Genomic DNA, 20,342 nt, shown 5'->3' on the forward strand with positions numbered 1-20,342 from the left:
ATCACTAGAATGTAACACAATATGTTAACTATACCGAATTAAAATTAAAGAAATAATAAACATAAAGGAATTAGGAGGAGTAATACCCAGCATTTACACAAGGATAAGAAGATTGACCTTTCCTATCAGTAAGAATAGAAAATCCTAATTCACGGATTATTAGAAAGAGAAGTCAAAAATGGTCTTGCCTCAGTTGGAGAGGACAATCAACCCAAGACTCAGTACTGCTCTTTTCTCCCCTACAATCTTGAAAGCAAGGCCTAAAATGATTAAACTGTTTCCTACTAATGTAACTGTGTTCTGGAACAAAGCTCAAGAATATTATAAAAACACAAAAACATTCAGCACCCTAAAAGATTAAATTTACAATGTCTGGCATTCAGTTAAAAAAAAAACCAGGCATGCAAAGCAGCAGAAAAATACATTTCATAATGAAGAGAAAAATCAATCAATTCAAAATGACCCAGACCTTACACAGATGTTAAAATTACCAGGAAACATTAAAACAGTTATTATCATTGTATTCCATATGTTTAAAAAAGTAGAGGAATGAGGGATATTTAAAAGGCCCAAACTGAACTTCTAGAGATGAAAACTGCCATTTTCTAAACCAAAAACAAATACACTAGATGAAAATAACAACAGATTCAATATTACAGAAGAAAATATTAATATACTTAAAAACTGGGCAATAAAAACTATCCACAATGTACAGAGGAAAAATGATAAGAATGACAGCAGATTTCTCATCAGAAACTCCAAGTGAGAAGACCGTGGACCAAAGTCTTTAAGGTATTGAAAGTAAAGACAAAAACAATCAACCTAAAATTCTCTATACAGTGAAAATATCTTAAAGAACTCAAGGTCCTGAACTAGAGTTTGTTAGACATATAAATCAGAACTCATTTATTAGCAGCATACCACACTACAAGAAATGTGTGAAATGATGGATCAATGCACATTTTTAAAGCTGAGTGGTCTTCAAGGCCCACTGAACTAATAATTTTATTTCAGTTCTAAATAACCCCAGTGAGCTAATTTTGGTTTGGTTTTGTTTTGTTTTATGTGCCTACTTCTACAATGTTGTCTTTTTAAGGCTTTCGACTCTTGGTTCTCACAATTATCACTTGTCCTTTTCTAGAACAGTCTCTCTTTTTTGTCCTAATTTGTTGCTTCTAACCAGTGAACTTAGAAACTACATAAGAAAATGTATTAAAACTGTAATAAATGAAGCTAAAATAGCCTCATACACCTTAAGCTATTAATTTTGTGTGACACACTTACTCAACAGTATTTATCCACCAGATACATTCTGGGGGGAAAAAAAGTAATATTACTATTATTATAAAGAAAACTACTACATATGCAATATCTGCTGTGTGCTAGTCATTACTCTAAATCCTTCACATACATTATTTCTAATCTCTTCCATAGCCTTTTGAACCTCCAGAGTCTGTTTCTAAAGTAGATAAGTTTAAGAGTGCAAAAGCAGAATGGTAAAGTACTTTAGAGTACCAGTTTTGAATCGAGATATTCCAAACAAAAATCTTAGCTATGCTGCTTCCCGGCACTACATCTGTAGACAGATCACATAGCATTACAGTCTTTATCAAACAAGTCCAAGGGCCATGCTCTTACCACCTGTAATTACAGGAAGCATAGCATACAATAGTGCATTCAAATATATATGAGAATATATATAATATATATTTGAAGTTATGTGTTCAGAATCTATGTTTAAACAAATATTTAGAATACATGTAAATATTTAATTTTTTTAATGTTTATTTATTTTTGAGAGACAGAGCATGAGCAGGGAAGGGGCAGAGAAAGGAAGAAACAGAATCTGAAACAGGGTCTAGGCTGTGAGCTGTCAGCACAGAGCCTGACGAGGGGCTTGAACTCGGGCATTATGAGATCATGACCTGAGCCAAAGTCAGACGGTTAACCTACTGAGCGACCCAGGCACCTCCATGTAAATATTTATGCTTAGAGAATGTGTGTGTGTGTGTGTGTATGCATATGTATGTATACATAAATTTTACTTAACTAATGTTCATAAAATAAACACAGGTGCACTAAATGTTATCACTATACATCTTCTCACTCTTGTTACCTTGATCTTACTTTACCAACTAACAACGTTGAGGACATAGAAAATTTCCAACACATAAATGGCAACATTCAGATACCTCAGCAGTAACTAGACTCATTACCCACCTCTAATAATCTCCCAAGCATAGCAAGTGCTACACAGGTTCCTTAAGGGAACCAAAAGTCTGCCAAGAAAATCAGTAAGGAAAATCAGGCCCAGTAGCATGATAGATGGGTTAGATTCAGGCTGTCACTCCAAAGTATGCTACCAAAATAATCTGCAGAGACAGTGACTTAGCAATGAACCATAACTCAAGTAACTCAACCAGCAGTCACACAGCTGAAATAACCCCTTTTTAGGTCTGATGCTCAAGATGGTGAAGGGTGTACTGCTCACTTTTAAAGGCACATTAATTCTCTCAATGTTCACTCAGCATTTTGCTGGAAGCAATCTGTAGAAATGTCATTTCATTTATGCTTTTCAGGTATGTCTTGAATTTACAGATGGCTTCTTTTCCAAATGATCAATGAACTCCAACTTTAGACTCTTTGAGTCAGAAGAGGAAATCTTTAGTACACAGGCAGACCTAACCCTTTCTCTGATTTCATTTGGACCTCAAATTAATATTGCTCTCATCACTGACACTGCTGCTCATGAGTAATTTATACTTGGTGGAATTATTATCACATCTCATTCAGGGCAGCATCTCTGAAAGTGAAAGAATTAGGGCAGTGAATTTTCTGTGAATATAGGCCAAAGAGTTAATCATTTCAAAGCACAGAGGCAAGGTAGGTAATGGACTGAAGGCCAGGGGCCAAATCAACAGGAGAGACCACTTCCTAACCCTTTATACCCTGACCACTCAGTCATCTTCCCACATTTTCTCTTGCTCTTCTTCCGCCTTGTGTCTCTCTCTAGTCATCTGTCCCACTTCCTCTTCCCTTTTTTTCCTCTTGTCATGCCCTCTACTACTTTCTCCCTTTCTGTCCTTTATCTTTCTCTTTTATGATCTGCTATTTCTAAACAAACAAACCAACAGTTCTTATCTTTGGCTACAGTTGTATTCTTAAAAATATTTTTTATATTTAAAAATATAAGTTATTTTTAAAATATTTCTTTTGGAAATAGAAGTTCAACTTTGAATTATCTATGTTTTGATAACAGCCTGAAAGAATGCCTTGATTCTCTTTCTGAGAAGCTGGTAATAAATATGCAAGAACACCAAATAGGAGGCCAAATAGTTAAATACCACTTGATCATATCAACTAGTCGTTGATTATATAAAAAAAAATCAATAGTCTTTGAAAACTGGAATTATAAATTACATAGCCATAAGGAGATGTTTTTGTCTGAGTATGCAAATATTCAAGCTCTTTACACAAAAACGGCCAGAGGACAAAAATTCAATGGAGATCATGATATATGATGACAAATTCAACAATCACAAAGAGTAGTTTAGTAACGGCAGGGAGTGGAATACTCAGAAACTCAAGAAAAGTGGTAGAAACTAAAAGAACAAGAAAAAAGAACAAGAAAGCATGGATGGGCCGTAACAACCAGCTACTGCTACAATAACCTTCAATCACCTAAGAAATATATATTGAAGGTCTACTCTATGCCAAAACGCTGTGCCTGGTGTTAAAGCACACAGAATTGCACATGTCGTAGTGGAGTGGAAAACAAAAATGCAGTTTTGAGCTAAGAACAGGCTGCACAGGAACATTTAGAATGGGCCTCTAATTCAGATATGTAGAAATGGCTTCCCGAAGGAGGTCGCATCTATCCAAATTATGAAGGGAATTAAAGGGGTGAAAAAGGTGGGTGAAAAGATTTCAGGAAGAGGACAATATAGTTCATATATAAGGAGGCAGGAGAGCACATACAATTGAAGACATTCACCATGTAGTATCTGCCATCAGAGATTTCGATTGTATAATTTTCTAAATGTATGAAAATAGGTAATCTCTTTTTTCTCCACTTCCATTTTTGTCATCTGTATAAGGGGCTTATGTTGAAAATAAAATCAGAGTTTTAGACAGTGACTAGCATAGAGTTTAGCACAACATATGTCACACAGTGTCTCACATACTTGCATTTCATCTAATCTACTACACTATAAGATACATCTTTATTTTATGCAATACGGAGGGAAGGAAAAAGAATTGCAATATTAAGCTGTAACTAGTTGTGGGGCACCTGGGTGGCTCAGTTGGTTAAGCATCTGACTCTTGATTTCAGCTCAGGTCATGATCTAACAGTTCATGAGTTCAAGCCCCATGTCAGGCTCTGTACCAACAGTGTGGAGCGTACTTAGGGGTCTCTCTCTCTATCCCTCTCAAAATGAATAAACTTTAAAATTAAAAAAAAAAAGCTTTAACGAGTTGTAAGATGCATCCTAATTTCACAAGAACTAAAATGTGAGAAAACACCTGTGTAAATTAGAATGTGTGAAATACAGTAGTTTACCCCTTCAACCCTGTCTAGTATATTGAAACTGAAAATATCCAAGACAAGACCATTATCAACTGTCAAAATGGATGTGAAAATTTAAACTAAGCATATCAGGATGACTCCCTTGGTATCGTTAGTGCTTCATGATAACAATGTATGTGCAGGGCACCTGGGTGGCTCAGTTGGCTAAGCATCCAACTTCAGCTCAGGTCATGATCTTGCAGTCCATGAGTTTGAGGCCCACATAAGGCTCTGTGCTGATAGCTCAGAGCCTGGAGCCTGCTTCGGATTCTTTGTCCCCCTCTCTCTCTGCCCCTCCCCCACTCATGCTCTCTCTCAAAAAAAATAAACATAAAAAAACAATGTATTTGCTTATTTCTTCTCAAGAGTATCATATTATTCAGTCAACTAATTATTGAATATTTATTGCTATAATACTTTAAATGATATGTTAGCACCTCTGTTCCTTCTTGCAGCAATCCCAGTTAATGTTCTGCTATCTTTCAGGCAGGTAGTGGTCAGTTCTTTCAGTATTTTAAGTCCGACAGACCAAAGAGAAGGAATTCTGACCCAAGAAACAACAATAAAACCTGCCCATTCACAATCCATCTCTATTTGCACAACTGGATGTCATTCTAGCAGTTCTTTGTAGAATTCCTGCACTGTTGCTTACCTGTTTTTTAGGTGCATTCAAGTATCAGCCCACATTCCACTCAAATTAGCAATGCCAGGCAGTCTCAGCCTGGTCTGGCTGGAGGTTCAAAGTCTTTTTGAAAAAAAGCACTACCAAAGTTATTATGCTAGAAATGCTATTTTTCAAATCAGTAAGTAACACAAAAGGGAAACAGGCGTATTTAAAGGTTTTCTTAACTCTAATGAAAACAGTTGGTGATACTCTCTTAATTGTAAATTTAAAAATATCAAGGGAAAACACTAAGTTACTTTTCAGAAATCAAGTCTGAAATGTTACTAATTCCTAGAGGGGCAAACAGTAAGGAAGGTGAGAGGCAAACTTGGTGACTGACCCAGATTCTGGAACTCCCTGTCTAATACAGCAGCCTACGGAAGTTATGCAGCACTTGAAATGTGGCCGGTCCAAAGGCACTTGCACTCTAGATGTGAAATACATACTGGTTTTCAAAGATTTGGTACAAAAAAATTATATTTTTATACTGATTTCAGCTTAAGTTTTTATAATGTTTAAATGTTGAAATAAAAACTATTTTCAAGGCACTGAGTTAAATAAATTAAAATTAACCGCACGTTATTTTTTTTTAACACGGCTATTAGCAAATTTTTAATTACATAGAGGCTCACATATTTCTATTGGACAGCACTTTTCTATAAAACAAAGTTCCAGACAAGCGGCCTGGTGGGTTTCCAACACAATGGTGGGGAGACAGAGTCATTTTATTTAGCCCACATGACCTCACTTCCTAATCATTCTATGTGAAGCAATGCATTGAATAGATCTACAACACATTTTTGTGGGAGGAAAAACTGACTATGAATTTAACATGCATATAACAATGCATTAAAAAAGGCGTCCATCAAGTTGGCCGCATTACCCGCTGGAGACCTCTCATTGCACTGCCAACAGAAACATCAACAAGAACTCTTCTTCTTCCGTATATGCAGCCAGCCTGTAAGCCTCGAGGTCTCTGTTTCTTTTTTACTTTTTTATCGGTCCTCTGAAACATAATCTCAAGGGCCAAGAAAGTCTCACATCTGAATCCCTTTCAAAGACAGAAGAAATATTTATTTTAAAATGTATGAGGTGGTTTCTGTCAACTTCAGATTTTGGTAAGTCTGGAAACAACGTTGTCTACATTTTAAGTGAGAAGTTTAGAGGTGTCAGTAGTATTTGGCTAGGTGCCACGGCAACTCATTGAGTTTCCTGTGCCTGAGGGACCCAGAACCCCACAAGGCCCGTAGTCACCGGATCCCACGAGGTGATCAAGAGCTGCATCTAAGGTGATTTCATCAGGTCCACAAAGCCAAATCTAAGATAGAAGCAAAGAAAACACCCAAATGGCAGGACTGAGAATTCAAAGTCACACATTGTGCCTTCTCTCAGGACGCCTATTTCCATGTGGACAGGGAAGAGCTACACTGTGCAATAAGCCTGAGCCCTGACTGCACATCAGAATCACCCAAGGCCCTATACTAAGGGTGACCAATTTATAAAGTTTTTCTGCCTCTGGGCCCCAATATGGGTAGTTTTTAAAATCTTCCCAAGAAATGCTAACATGCAACCAGAGTTGAAGATCACTCAACTACAACAACAACTAGAACATAGGCTTGTATCAGAATTGCCCAGAGGGCTTCTTAAAACACAGATCACTGGGCCAACACAGGGTCAGAGGTCAGGACGTGGCCTTGGAATCTGCATTTTCACAATCCCCAGGGGATGCTAATGTTTCTGGCCCAAGGACTCTATTTTGAGGACAATTTAGCTATAGGAATGCATAGCCCTTCTCTGCCTCTTTTCATGCACTCTTTCCTCTGTGATAAGGAGTGGTTGATCTCACTACTGAGTGTGGAAGAGGAAGTAGAGTGTGCTCAGCAGAACAACTTCTTTTCTTTTCTCTTCAGATGTGTGAGCCTGGAGAGGTCACATGTCAGGGAAAGCTCTGTCTTCAAGGGAAGGAGGAGGCCTACAGGTGTGTTTCGTCTGGTTTGGTTCGGGAAGCAAAGTTCAGTTTAGGAGAAGTATTAAACCACAGAGCTAAAATCATCCCCCAAGAATTTTTTAAATATATAACATGTTTTTAAATTTTGGTCTCCATTCATCTACCTTCTGGGACTTTTCTCTCAATATATTATAAGCTCCAGAAGGGGGGGAGAAATGAGTGTTATATATTAGCTTCCTAAAATACCAACATAATTCTCCCCCTTTTGAAATGGTTTCTCTTCTTAGTTTTCTGAAAGCTTATAAACCATCTCACTGACTACCAAACAGGGCTGTAAAATCGGAGGAGAAAATGTGTCCCGTGTTTGATGGGATCAATTATTTGAAAGACAAAGAAGACAAATAGACACGATACGTCCACGACACACAGTTACTAAAATGTATAGGTGAGCTCAGTGATGCGCCACTCCACATACGTCAACGTGTTTAGCTACAAATTTCTATGGCTACTAAGTGTGAGAGAGATGCCCTGGGCACTAGCAGTAAGAAGCACCAAAAGAAACAAACGGTTATCAAGAAGTAGTAGTAGTAGTAGTAAGAGCAGCAGCACGTTTTAGTCAAACACCTATTATTTAAACCCCTGCTGTGTGTTAGATAATGTCTTTACTACCTTCTGCACAGCATTGTCCCCCTCAACAACTCTCTGTGTGGGAAGCTATTATTAGGTAAGGATACTGAGGTGTGGCTGGGTTAATATCTCCCAAAATAAGAGGTAAAGCTGGAACTCACACTCTGGTCTATCAGGGTAGAAAGCTGATGCTGTTTCCATTATACTGTGTACACATACTTGTAGCCAAACATCGGTATACGGGCTTTGAAAGATGCAAAGATTTAGAATGTGTAACACCGGCTCCTCAACCTCAAAAAGCATGTAGCCTAGTTGAGAAGATAAACGTATTTAAACCACAGAGATAAAGATTCATATAATGTTATCTTTGACTACATCTAGAAAGTTTTCAAAAATAGTGAAGTGACTAGGAAGAATCCAAGTGCATAAAACCCAAGTGATGTAAAATATGACTGGTCCTTCATCATCTATTCTGCTTCCAGAAAAAAACTGTATCTGAATGGTCTCTGAGAGATTGAGATCCATTATGTATATTGTATTCTTCTTCTTCTGTAGTCTCCCAAGGACTCACTCAGATAAGACAAGACAAGACAAAATTACTTCTTTTTCATACACATAGCTTTATTAATTCGATTAACCTCTTCTGGTCTTTCTCTGGGTTTCTTACCTTGATTAAATCTTAAGGTACAATCTAGTAAATTCCAGATCCATGCTGTTCAAAAGAAGAGCACCCTTCATGCCAACTAGTCTTTATGATTCTATTTACTCTCTTCTAAATAAATAAGAACATGGTACTTTGGAGGAGAAAAATGAAAAAGATATTAGGAAATTTACCATTCTATTCCAAGGAAGAAAAAACAGAGCATGGCATCCACACAGTACCAGTATTCAGACATAATTAAAGCATGTCAGAGAAGGAGAATTGTGTGGAGCTTCTGGAATCAAATGTAACAAAACCAAACAAAACAGAACTAGGGGAGAATCATAAAGTAGAACCATCAAAAAGCCAGCTTGCAATTCAGTAAACAGAAACAGTGGAGCACAGCAAAAAGAAGTACTGGATTAAGGGGATCCAAGATTGAATCCCATTTGGCCAACAATGAACTGTGTGATCCTGGTAATTTATTTCACATCTCAGGGCCTTTCTGGATAAAACTGGGAAACTAAACTAGATCAAGGGTTCTTAGAATTCATTTAAGGGGACCATAAGCATCAATGGGAAAAGGCATCTTTATTATTTCTAACCTAACTAAAATTTCAAGTACTTCCTTCAATTATAGATCAAAGTGGTGTACCACAGTACTATTAGCAATACTTGTGATTTTGTTCCAAAATCAATTATGTATCTTCACATTACAGTATAGTTGTTACCAATATCTCAAAATATCATTCATAATCACCAACTCTGAATTTATAGTAATCATAAAACTCCAGCTACTTCTCTTTCCTTTAAGCTTTACTAAAGAAACAAATACATTACTGTAACACAATATTCTTTACAAAGCTTTAATAAATCTATGTGGGCCTAACTCATTTCCTTTATAATCATTTGTACATTGGCTTGTGCTTTTTAAAATGTCTTTCTGAGACAGGAGTTTACTAAACTGTCGGTAGGGTCCCCTGGGCTTGAGAGTGTCAAGGGCCACTCCCCCTCATCTTGTAGAATCTAAATTTGCCATCTCAGAATGAGAGATGTCTCACTGGTGGGGATGTGTACCAAGGACAAATAGCAGGAGAGTGAAGTAAATACCTTACAGGGAGCACAGTCACAACTACAAACAATAATGGTGCTGGAATCCATTGAGTGCAACTTCACTCATGACTAGGAAATCCTAAACCTACATCATCAATAAGAAATACTTAGCCAGAAAATGTGCCAGTGAGACTGATGCAGACCTCTCAACAGCCCACCCTCTTGAAAAGGTAAGAGGGTGTGGTATCCCCAACACTTTTTGGCAATCACTTCCTCATATGGGCTGACAGATGTTAGCAGATGACAAGGGAAAAGACACAGGGGATGCTATGGTCGCACAGATCACACTCAGATGGAAGCATATATGTGTGCTTTGAGAAGAACTGGAAAGAACCGCATGCTCTGACGTGTTAAGCTCATGGCTGTTGCTTGGGTACATAATGTAAAAATTACAGCAATGTGCTTACTGGTACAGGCCTACTGAGATGATGCGTGTGAACTACCCTGCAAAATCGAGCCTAGCCGCTTCTGGCTGAGAAAAATAAAAGGTTGTCCTATAAGGAGAAGCATGAGTAAACGGAGATGGCTTCCAGCGTTGAAATATAACAGTAGAAGGGGATGAGTAGGAGGTGTCCCTTAAACTTTAACGGGCAAAAGAAGTATGAGGGTGTTTGCTAAAAGCACAGATTCTGGATCAAGAGATCTTCCAAATTTATTAATGTATTAACAGGCAGGCATTCCAACTTCATTATGATGCAGGTGATCTGCGGACCCTACTTTGAGAAAAAGCAGCAGACACTCCTAGCTGGGGAATTTTGAGTCAAAGAAATAAAGAACCAGATAAAAACATCATTTTTTTTAAGTTCCCATCTACTCTAGCCCAGGCATATGGCAGGACCTTGTAGATGGATAAAAACCAGAAATGGGCTACGAATAGGCTGTTGAAGAGGCCAATGAGAAGGACTTTGCCTTCACAACTGGGTGGAAGATCAATGGGTATGGAGAATCACAGTGAGGCAAGAGGTCATAAGATACTGGGAGAGCCTTCAAAAAAAAAAAAAAAACCTGCTTCCCCTCATATTGTTACATAAAAGGCACACCCTATTAAAAATAGTGTCCTCTAATGTTTATTTTTTGAGAGAGATCACGAGCAGGGGAGGGGCAGAGAGAAAGGGAGACACAGAATCTGACACAAGATCCAGGCTCTGAGCTATCAGCACAGAGCCCAACATGGGGCTCAAACTCATAAGCCATGAGACCACAACCTGAGCCGAAGTTGGATGTTCAACCCAAGGAGCTACCCAAGTGCCCCATAAAATTCCCACACTCTGTTTACACATTACATATGCCACAGCACCTGGCAACACTGACTCAGAGAGATTCTCAGACTCTTGGATGATCTGGTGTCTCCCTCTGTCTCTGTGAACTCATAAGGGTAAGGGATACTGTTTCAACAACTTTGTACCTCTTGTTGGAATGGTACACTGGCCCGATGGCCAGGGTGCCCCACAAAAGAGCACAATAGATGGGGAGCTGGATTGATGTTAACACAAGTACCAAAATCCCTGTCTTAGCCCACTAATGATTTCAGGTCAGCCAAGTGCCACTCTGAGTCCATTATTCATCTTCTCTTTGTGAATCACCAGTGAGAAAGCAGACCTCCTAAGCCACCATCCAAGTCCTTGAACCACCGCTCCTGCTCAGAGCACAGACAGAAGCCCTTCAACTACAGATAAAAGAACTGCAGAAGAGGTGTCCTTGGAAACAAATATGCTGATAAATCAGTCCGCTGTGTAGCTTCTCCAGAACAGGATGTGCACTTCAAACTTACAGAAGGGAGAAAACAATGGCGCTTCATGCAAATTAGATCTTAGGAATCACAACTTTGAATTTAAAAGTGGTCATTAGACAATGTCATTAAGCAGAGAAGGTGACAGGAATTAATATTCATGGTCCACCTAAGTGCCATGCACCTAGATAGGTGTTTTATATGCAACATTGAATCTGGTAGCACTAACCAATGATTTGGCAAATAGCATAGTAAAGACTCACAGAATCAGATGGTCAGAGCTGGGAGGGTAGTCATAAATCATCCCATCCACATCCCTCATTTTGGACACGAGAAAACTGAGGCCAAGAAAGATGAAATGGACCAGGGACTAGCCATTGTTTTCTGCTTACCGTACATAACTTCTTCTGAATGCCCTATGTGGCCTCCCACATAATCAGGTATGTGTATTGATAGACAGTAAGAAATTCAGCTCTTTATTGAAAGCCAAAACATATGTAGTGGAAATAAACCTCAGTCTGCACAGCAAAGTGGGAGAGAGTAATTTTTTACCTCAAAATTTTTTGAGCTCCTGATTCCATCAGGAAGGGGAAAAATTTGTACCAACCAATTTGCTTCCCTCCCTTTTCTAGAAATTGTATCCAAGTTTCAGTGGATCATGGCATGGAGGAACATGCAGTCTTAGATATCATCTGTCCAGCATCAGATGAGATATTTGTCATCATGTTGGGGAACTCCATACCCATTTATATATGCTTGTCACCACTGGTCACATATTTTTGTCCATGTTTCTCCTTCTAGTTGGTGGATCTGCAGACTATTTCTATGCCATAGATGGAGACATGGGATCTGATCTTACATTAGGGTGACACCCATTATCATGAGAAATTTCATGACTTTTATAACAATGCCTGCCCAAATTCTCTCTGCAGCCATCTCCTCTCCATCACTTCTTTAAGTCTCCCTCTCCGCATGTAGATCCTCTCTGCTCTTAGACCCCACAAAGCTTTCTTAGAGTTTGCAGACAATCCAGAGCTATGCCTGGAAGACAGAAAGTATGCCTTCTCTTTCTAAAGCTACCATTTCAACAGTAGCCCATTCTACCTGACCCAGAGAAAATTTTGTAGTCCTGGGATTGGGAAAAAAGTAATCTCTTTCTTCTCTTTGTTTCCTGGAGTTCTCTCTGGTTCCCTAACATTGTACATATTTATAAATAAAATCAAAAGAGACTGACTTCCTTACATTATTCACCCTGTAGTATCCTACAAGTGAGGCAAGGAGCAAGAGCTACAGGCTCAGACTCAAGGGTGAGAAGTGGGGATGGAAGAAATGACTACATGTACTTTTTTCTGTTGCACTTGATTACCAGAGATTAAAGTCAATGGAAAATGAGCAGGGAGTACAAGAGACCCAAAGGAGGGGCATTTGGAATTTTTCAAGCTATGAAAAACGGTACCTACTTTTTTTTGCAATGACATTCAATAACATGCTACAGAGCAGGATTTTAAACAAACATAGTTTGTTTAAACATCTTTCCTATCACACCAGTGCTTTATTTCTCCTACTTATTTGGTGAACTTTTATGAATCTTTGCTCCTATCTGGTATGCTTTACCTGCAGGCCTACCCATTCTTATTGACTGAGATTCAGGAAGCCAAAGGTAAGTGGCAAGCCACTTGGTACCGATCCATCCATTCAACCAGGGATTGGAAATCCTTTTATAACGAGATGGAGTATCACTTCATCTAACTCCTACTCAATTCAATCTACAGGGGAGTTACATTTTCAACAAGAAAATATTATGAACTGCTGAATCCTGAGGTTTGTTCAAAAAATAGTATAATTAATTTAAATGAATTTAAATTCTCCATTTGCTGTCATAAACACATTAATGATCTGCTCGTGTTGGGGCATTTAATGTATCTTTGTGGATAAGCTTAATTATGAAGGGGAGAATTGGGGCCTTCTGAAGATGTTTTCTAGAATTTTGCAAATTATTTTAGAATAGGATTTTCATTTTTGCCCGGAGGTCAAAGCAGGTTTTGGAGAGGCAAATCAAGAGCATATTAAAAAGACTCCACTTGATCCCAGGAAGAACAGCCTCTCTCAGAGTGTCAGTTGGAAGATTGCACACCGCTGTTAATTTGAAAGTAACAAGGAATTTTCAACTGACTCCACATTTATCTTGACAAATCCTTTGGGCATACTTCTAAAGGTGAAACTTGGGTGCTCCTTGAGTTTTCATTTCCAGGCAAGGGTTTTTGTGGTGCTAATCATGAACTAAAGAACCCAATTATACACTCCTCAGAGAGCCAGGAATCCTGCCCAAAGTTGGGCAGAGTTTGAAGCAAAGTTTACTTCACATAGTTCTCACTTCTTCTGACTATTGGATTTTTATTTATTACAGCAGATTTATCATGTGCTAGATAATTTCACATTCATGGCTTTTCTAGCGCTCAATTTATCAAGGAGAGTGGTGCCACATCCTTCTGTATTTTATCGCAAGTACCATCAGGGTAAGAGAGACAGGTTCTCTTTCTCCTGCAGTGACTTTGCCGCTAAATCATAATTCATAACGATGCGTCTTTCCTGGGTTCAATTTTTAATGTTGTTTCCCTTTTTGGAATGTTTACATAACAGGAAAAAAGTAAGTATTATATATGAGTCACATCCATATCACTCATGTGTTCTCTACTTAGAGGATGAAATCAGATAGCTAAAAAAATATTCCGTGATTTCAGCTACTCGCTTTAGAATTTTTTTTTTTTTGAAGTTGCACACTTTTTCATTATCAAAGACAAGAAAAATGAGGAGAGACGTGATGAGGGCTGAAGTCATGACTTTCACTTTCTTTCCAAGTTTAAAAAGTGAGGTGGCTGGTGATATAGCACGTTAATTATGTAGTACTCAATCAATTAGAATTGGGACCATATGGATTAGTGAAGGGCCATTATCCATCAGTAAATGAAGCTATTTTCTTTTTATGCTATTTTTCATGCTGTGAGTATAGTTACTAATGAAATCCATTTTACCTTACACAAGACCAACAGATATTCACCCTTTCTCTTGAGAATTGTGCTTATTCTTTCTTAATACTTTTCTCTCCCTCCTCCCTTATTTCCTTGTAGAGGGCTTACCTGCAGAAGGTAGGCACATGATGCAGTTAATGTCAATATGGAACACTGACTCTGAAGATCCCCAGTTTCATTTCCTTGAAAGTTAATGTAGATTCTCCAAACAGAGGCATTTTTTTTTTAATTTTTTTCAACGTTTATTTATTTTTGGGACAGAGAGAGACAGAGCATGAACGGGGGAGGGGCAGAGAGAGAGGGAGACACAGAATCCGAAACAGGCTCCAGGCTCTGAGCCATCAGCCCAGAGCCTGACGCGGGGCTCGAACTCACGGACCGCGAGATCGTGACCTGGCTGAAGTCGGACGCTTAACTGACTGTGCCACCCAGGCGCCCCCAGAGGCATTTTTAATAAGGGTAATTATCAGAGAGCAGTGATCTTTCCACAAAAGTTCAAAATTTCTTCTTCAAATGACTTCCTAGTGACTATCAGAAGGCAACGTGCTAAGAGCCAAATATCAATGGAAAAACACCCACCGTGTTGACTTTCAACAAAGTACTTTATCTCTCCGAGCCTCTGGTGCCTCATCTGTAAATTAAGGACGATTCTTATTCTCAAATTTTAACAATTTTCTTATCTTTATTCAACTGTGTTGCAAAGGGTAACAAAATTTCATCATATGGATTTGATAGCTCTTATTTTGATTAATATTAAACATGACTATCAAAACCCCCTTCCAAAATCTGTTATCAAATTCATTTGGTCTCCTTTTGCCTGTGCCTCATAAGTACCCATCTATAATATTTCAACAACAGGACAACATTTTCCCAAAATTTCAGAGGTTTCAAATGATAGTTTTGTATCCTCCAGAGTTGTGAATGGGAATGGGCCAGCCCCAAGAATATTTACATAAATGCAGTGATTTGTTATTAGCTTGGCAAAGCTTTCGGCATTGTATTAAAAATTTAATATATATTTGTAAGTTTTCTAGAGATCAGTTTTTATCCACTCACTCTAACTTAAATTCTTGTTTTATACTAATGGTGCCCTAAATTGCTCATTGAAAGTAATTTTAGTCCTCAGGTAAAAATGAAGTCTATATTAGCATCTTACATAAGAAAAATTTACATTAATCAAGACTAGATGACTTTAGGATCATCTAATAGGTTATGGGTTAAAAAAAAAAAAGTAGATTAAATTAAGCTACAAAATACTTTTTCAATAAGAAAAACCAGACCTGGAACAATGTGACATTTTCAAGCAACTTAATCAACAAATTAAATCAACAAAACGCAGAAGTCAGTTGTAGCAAAACAGACCCAATACATGCTTTAGATAGGAAAATGCTTGAGGTACATAATATATACTCAGTAAATGTCAGCTCTTATAAGTACAATAATTATTAAAGAGCCTGAGGCTCTGTTTTTCTCCTGGAGAAATTTTTAGCGTTGGGAAAGAGTCAAAAGTCATATTCTTGTTTCTTGTCTGTTCTGCCTTGAGAAGAACTACGTGTGAGAAAAATATACCCCTTCCTCACAAACATAAATAAGGTGTAGTATTCTGGGTTTTGTGGTTGTTATTTTGATTTGTGTTTTATTTTTTATCATCTTTTGACAAACACACTAGCTGCTTAATCCCAAAACCATTGTTCTTAGAGCCACTGGTGTCTGTCTTCGAAAGATCTTTCCCATTTAAACAACTGGAGCACCCAGGTGGCTTAGTCGGTTCAGTGTCCAACTCTTGGTTTCAGCTCAGGTCACCACGATTTCAGTTTATGTGTTCGAGCCCCACATTGGGCTCTACACGGAGAGTGCGGAGGCTGCTTGGGATTCTCTCTCTCTCCCTTTCTCTCTGTTCCTCCCTCACTTGTGGGCTCAATCTTTCAAAATAAACTTAAAAAAAATTTTAAAGCAAAAACAATTTTAAGTATTATGCTAAGTACCATAGTATCCTAAAGTGAACTCATATTCCTGTTGCCTCATCTAAGTTTTCACCCAAAGCAGGGGGCTAGGGAGTAAAAACCTTGATAAAATTATGTATTCACTGTTAGCAATCTAAGTAATAAATCATGTGTGTGCATGTGCATATATAGTTATGTATGTGTATATTACTACAAATATATGCATAACTATACAGAGTATAAATTCAAATTTTAAAAATTATATGTCAAAGAGAGAAATACAGATTATTTTTATCATTAAAAATTTCAGTTTTTGGGGCATCTGGGTGGCTCAGTCAGTTGGGCATCTGACTTCGGCTCAGGTCTGATCTCACTGTTCGTGAGTTTGAACCCCGCATTGGGCTCTGTGCTGACAGCTCAGAGCCTGGAGCCTGCTTCCGATTCTGTGTCTCCCTCTCTGTCTCTCTCTGTCTCTCTTCTAAAATTAACATTAAAAAATATTTTTTTTTAATTTTATTTTTCTAAATTTTCTATGGGGAATATGTATTAGTTCTATAAACACCACAATTAAAATAAACTATGTCTGGTGATGGTCACACAACAATGAATGCAGCTAATCCCATCAAGCTGTATACTTAAAAATGATTAAAATAGTTTTATGTTCTGTTTTACCACAAAATGACATTAATAATTAATAATAATAATAGTAATAATAAAAGTATGTCTAAGTTATAAAACACAGTAAGTAATAGTCACCATTCTAAGGCATGGAGAATTCCCACAAGATCATTTGCCCCTTGTATACCCATTATCCCTGAACCCCACGTTGAGTCCCACAGAAAGCACTGCTGCTGAAGGTCAGTGCGCCCTGAATGATTTCTCAGGGCTGAGATTTTCTCAGAGTAAGTCTAGCTTCAAGGTCATTCTAGGGTAGTGTGGGTTGGTGAAAGGGGACAGTTTCTAATTACAAAAGCAAAATATGTTCACCACAAAATTTGGTGGGCACATGGAGGTCACATAAAGGTAGATTTCTCAGAATTATTTGTGACTTGGAGCACCTGGGTGGCTCAGTTGGTTAAGCGTCCTACTTAGGCTCAGGTCATGATCTTGTGGTTTGTGAGTTTGAGCCCCGCATCGGGCTCTGTGCTGACAGCTCAGAGCCTGGAGCCTGCTTTGGATTCTGTGCCTCCTCCTCTCTCTGCCCCTCCCATACTCATGCTCTGTCTCTTTGTCTTAATGATAAATAAATGTTTAAACAATTTTTTTTTAAAAATAATTATTTGCAACTCATATTTGAGCATTCTTTCTACAAATCTGAGGTCACACTATGTGTATTTTTTTAGAGTCTTACTTGTACACCTGCAACGTCATTAAATATCTTTCTAAACAGTACTTTCATGGCTGCCTACATACATATCAAATCACTTAACAAACCTTTTGTGCTTAATCCTTTAGAATATTTCCGATTTTTCTCCATGAGTGAGTACTGCCAGGAGCATGCTTATACAAACATCATTTTCTTCTCTGTGGATAATGGCATTCTCCTAACTTTTTAAAATAATTAATAAATTTTATTTTTTAAAGTTTTAGGTTCACAGCAAAATTGAGTGGAAAGTACATAAAGTCCCCTGTATATCCCCTATCCTCACACACACACAGCCCTCCCCACTGTCCCCATCCTCCCTACAGTGGTACATTTGTCATAATCCATGAACCTACACTGATACATCAGAATCACACAAAGCCCATTGTTTATTTTAATGTTCACTCTTTGAATACCTTTTTTTTCTACCTAATACATCTTCCTTAAGCTAAATCTCCTGAAGTGGGATGGCTGATGTAAAAGATACGAACATGGAACAAAGAGTCTCAAGTGTGTACATACATTCGCAAATACATATTTTCACAATATAATTGAGTTTCTCACTGAGTTTTAGCCTGAGGCATTCTTTCAATGTCACAGAATCATTTGCAATCAGACAGACACAGGTTCTAATCCCAGCTCTGGACTTCCTGGCATGATAATTTTTGTCCGGTTTGGCTTCTAAACTTTAGTTCCTTCCCATGAAACACAGGGATAGTAATCTCCACCCCGTGTGATCATTTGACGACTCAAAGAAATCATGTGCATAACTTGCTCAGTACTATTCCTAAATCAGTGGCAATTTTGCCTAGAATTTGCTGGAGGCCAAGTCTGTAAATCTGGGTGAGTTGAAGTTCTGAAAGTCAGAGTTCTTTCCTGACATTTTAATAAAATATACTACATACAGAGTCTCTATCTCCTCCAACTAAAATACTTACTTTGGTCCCTGAGATCATCAATTAGGATCCAGGTTCTCTAGTTAAGTGCCCATGTGAGCAACCTACCTGAATAATCAACAGTATGGTCAATGGGATGATTTGATCCCAATTCATCCTTCCCTCCCTATCCTGGCCAGGATTTACTGTGGATAAATACATTTTCTACCTCCACTGACTTTCAGCCTAGCCATATGATTTGCTTTGGCCAATGGCACATGAGCAGACTTACAGTTTACCACATCCAGCCAGAGGCTACAAGTGAGGTCGTGAGGTTTGAGTCACCTTCGGGTCCTCCTTCCCTGCACCATGAGAAGAGTATGCCCTCGGGCTGCTGCCCTTCCACCTGGGCCCTGGAAATGAAAGTCACATGGAACAGATGTCAACTCCACGGCAGCTAACCCATACAACCAACCTGAGAAAAATTAATGTTTGTTGTTTTAAGGTACAACATTTGGGGCCCTAGCTGGCTAATCCCCATGGTTAATTTCTGCCAATACAGACATACTTGACTCCAGAATAGAGACATGAAGGGAAAGGAAGGGGCCTCCTAAGGGAGCATATTTGTTCTGAGACTAAAGGCAGGGCCACCACAGTGGCCCAACCCTCTTTTCCCCATAATAAAGGCAAGGTACTACAGAGTGTTAGCAAAGACAATATGCTTGAGAAACTAGAGCCAAGGTCCCAAGGTGCACAGGCTGGTAATGGAAGTTTGCCCTGTCTCACTTTGGTTATTCCTCTCTAGGGGTGATTTACAAGGTGATAAAAGACTTCAAGCTACAAAAGGTACTTAGGCTGTTGAAAACCAGCTTTTTATGATCCCTTGTTCTTTACAGTACATGTTGTTTCATTAATCAAATGCTTATTCTATTAGAAGTCCCAACCCTTTAAGATGGTGGGACATTTCATTTTTATTGCCCTGAAGTGACATTAAAATCCCCATGCTCCCCAGCAGATCACTGGTGAATTCTTGGTGTTCAGACTCTTTGCATCCTCTGTCCTCTTTGGTCCTATCTATTTTGTATTAATAGATTAGACTTCAGTTTTTTGCATTTATTTTTTATTATTATTATTTTTATTTTTATTTATTTATTTATTTATTTATTTATTTATTTATTTATTTTGCTTTTTGCTTTGTGTTGTTACTGGAATCGATGGTGAAAAAGTTAGCCAAAATCCTTTTTTCTTCCATCACCACATATTTAAAGCCTTGAGCCAGTCACTGATGTCATAATCAGGCACATGGGCTCGTGCAGACACTTCATCCCTTCTGGCCTAAGCTTTAGTGGCTCTGTCTTATCTGCAGCTGGTAAAATCAGATAAACCCATCCCTAAGCCTAGAGTAAAGCCTGAGTCCTTCTCTCCCTTGTCAAAGATGGGTTTTATATTAGAAAATCTCTCTGTGCATTTTTATCACCAACATGATTAATTTTTCTTTTTCTAGATTTAGTTTTAAGGCTGCTCTGAGTAAACTATATAATTATTTGTAACCATTCATAATCTGTAATCATTATGTAATAACCACCTCAAATCATTCTTTACAAACATGGAATATGCATGAGATAGGTAAAAAGATAAACTAATAGAGACAGATCATCTGATATAAATAACATTTTTACTAAATTATAAATACTTCAGAGCTGTTACAAGGTATTCCCATAGAAATGCAACCTCTGTCTTATTACCTAGATTATAAAAGCAAAGATTAGAAGTATTTCTAAAGAAATGACAGACCTCAAATTGTTAGAACAGTATTTAATAAACAAGCTCTTAGAGGAAGGAAG

The sequence above is a fragment of the Puma concolor genome, chromosome B1 (assembly GCF_028749965.1).
Source record: "Puma concolor isolate L17-30 chromosome B1, mPumCon1.1.hap2, whole genome shotgun sequence".
Lineage (NCBI taxonomy): Eukaryota > Metazoa > Chordata > Mammalia > Carnivora > Felidae > Puma > Puma concolor.